Source organism: Triticum aestivum, chromosome 1A (assembly GCF_018294505.1).
Source record: "Triticum aestivum cultivar Chinese Spring chromosome 1A, IWGSC CS RefSeq v2.1, whole genome shotgun sequence".
Lineage (NCBI taxonomy): Eukaryota > Viridiplantae > Streptophyta > Magnoliopsida > Poales > Poaceae > Triticum > Triticum aestivum.
In genome coordinates this window covers 554,425,593-554,428,715 of record NC_057794.1, presented here as the reverse complement: position 1 = coordinate 554,428,715, position 3,123 = coordinate 554,425,593, and positions in this window count along the sequence as shown.

Here is a 3,123-nt window from a genome sequence, read left to right as displayed (position 1 = left end):
GTTGTTGGATGATAACTATGTATGCACTTTGGTTTTAATGTGATGATAAACTTCTATTAATTTGGACACTTAATTATATATAATGCACACAGATGAACCGGCAATGGATGTGCGGTGACAGACACACCCGCGAGTACATTAATGGCGTGCATGAGTTTCTCGTTGCGGCTAAGGCAAACAAGCAGAATAGTTTTATGTGTTGTCCATGCACTGAATGTGGGAATACGAGATCTTACTCTAACCAGAAAATCCTTCACTCCCACCTGCTTTACAAGGGTTTCATGCGACACTATAATGTTTGGACGAGGCACGGAGAAATAGGGGTTATGATGGAATACGGCGAAGAAGAAGAGTACGATGACAACTATGTGCCCCCTGAATACGGTGATGCTACAACGGGGGGAGCTGGTGAAGATCAAGAGGAACCAGACGATGTGCCCAATGATGCTGCAATGGGTGAAGTTGCTGAAGATCAAGAGGAACCAGACGATGTGCCCGATGATGATGATCTCCGTCAGGTCATTGTCGATGCAAGGACGCAATGCGAAAGTCAAAAGGAGAAGCTGAAGTTCGATCGCATGTTAGAGGATCACAAAAAAGGGTTATACCCCAATTGCGAAGATGGCAACACAAAGCTCGATATCGTACTGGAATTGCTGCAGTGGAAGGCAGAGAATGATGTGGCTGACAAATGATTTGAGAAGCTACTGAAAATATTGAAGAAGAAGCTTCCAAAGGATAACGAATTGCCCGACAATACATACGCGGCAAAGAAGGTCGTATGCCCTCTAGGATTGGAGGTGGATAAGATACATGCATGCCCTAATGACTGCGTCCTCTACCGCGGTGCATACAAGGATCTGAACGCATGCCCGGTATGCGGTGCATTGCGGTATAAGATCAGACAAGATGACCCTGGTGATGTTGACGGCGAGCCCCCCAGGAAGAGGGTTCCTGCGAAGGTGATGTGGTATGCTCCTATAATACCATGGTTGAAACGTCTGTTCAGAAACGAAGAGCATGCCAAGTTGATGCGATGGCACAGTGAGAACCGAAAGAAAGATGGGAAGTTGAGAGCACCCGCTGACGGGTCGCAGTGGAGAAAAATCGAGAGAAAGTATTGGGATGAGTTTGCAAAGGACCCAAGGAATGTATGGTTTGCTTTAAGCGCGGATGGCATTAATCCTTTCGGGGAGCAGAGCAGCAATCACAGCACCTGGCCCGTGACTCTATGTATGTATAACCTTCCTCCTTGGATGTGCATGAAGCGGAAGTTCATTATGATGCCAGTTCTCATCCAAGGCCCTAAGCAACCCGACAACGAAATTGATGTGTACCTAAGGCCATTAGTTGAAGAACTTTTACAACTATGGAATGGAAACAGTGTACGTACGTGGGATGAGCACAGACAGGAGGAATTTAACCTTAAGGCATTGCTGTTCGTGACCATCAACGATTGGCCCGCTCTCAGTAACCTTTCAGGACAGACAAACAAAGGATACCACGCATGCACGCACTGTTTAGATGACATTGAAAGTATATACCTGGACAAATGCAGGAAGAATGTGTACCTGGGCCATCATCGATTTCTTCCGACCAACCATCAATGTCGAAAGAAAAGCAAGCATTTCAAAGGCGAGGCAGATCACCGGAAGAAGCCCGCCATGCGCACCGGTGATCACGTGCTTGCTATGGTCAATGATTTACACTACGTAATCTTTGGAAATGGTCCCGGTGGACTAGCTGTTTCGAATGACGCTGAGGGACACGCACCCATGTGGAAGAAGAAATCTATATTTTGGGACCTACCCTACTGGAAAGACTTAGAGGTCCGCTCCTCAATCGACGTGATGCACATGACGAAGAACCTTTGCGTGAACCTGCTAGGCTTCTTGGGCGTGTATGGGAAGACAAAAGATACACCTGAGGCACGGGAGGACCTGCAACGTTTGCACGAAAAAGACGGCATGCCTTCGAAGCAGTATAAAGGTCCTGCCAGCTACGCTCTTACGAAAGAAGAGAAAGAAATCTTCTTTGAATGCCTGCTTAGTATGAAGGTCACGACTGGCTTCTCGTCGAATATAAAGGGAATAATAAATATGCCAGAGAAAAAGTTTCAGAACCTAAAGTGTCATGACTGCCACGTGATTATGACGCAACTGCTTCCGGTTGCATTGAGGGGGCTTCTAACAGAAAACGTCCGATTAGCCATTGTGAAGCTATGTGCAATCCTCAATGCAATCTCTCAGAAAGTGATCGATCCAGAAATCGTACCAAGGCTAAAGAGTGATGTGGCGCAATGTCTTGTCAGTTTCGAGATGGTGTTCCCACCATCCTTCTTCAATATCATGACGCACGTCCTAGTTCATCTAGTCGATGAGATTGTCATCCTGGGGCCCGTATTTCTACACAATATGTTCCCCTTTGAGAGGTTCATGGGAGTCCTAAATAAATATGTCCGTAACCGCGCTAGGCCAGAAGGAAGCATCTCCATGGGCCATCAAACAGAGGATGTTATCGGGTTTTGTGTTGACTTCATTCCTGGCCTTAAGAAGATAGGTCTCCCTGAATCGCGGTATGAGGGGAGACTGACTGGCAAAGGCACTCTTGGAAGAGACTCAATAATATGCTGGGACGGATATTCTTGGTCTCAAGCAAACTACACAGTTCTACAGAACTCTACCTTGGTGACCCCGTATGTCGATGAACACAAGAACAGTCTGCGCTCCAAACACCCGGAGCAGTGCAACGACTGGATTACATGTGAACACATCAGGACTTTCAGCAGTTGGTTGGAAACACGTCTCAGAGGTGACAACACTGTTTGTGATGAGTTGTACTTGTTGTCCAAGGGACCATCTTTGACTGTATTGACTTACAAAGGATACGAGATAAATGGGAATACATTTTACACGATCGCCCAAGATCAAAAGAGCACCAACCAAAACAGCGGTGTCCGCTTTGATGCAGCAACCGAGAGCGTAAAGGACACATATTATGGTTACATAGTGGACATATGGGAACTTAACTACAGACCTGATTTTAAGGTCCCTTTGTTTAAGTGCAAATGGGTCAATCTGTTAGGCGGCGGGGTACAGGTAGACCCACAGTACGGAATGACAA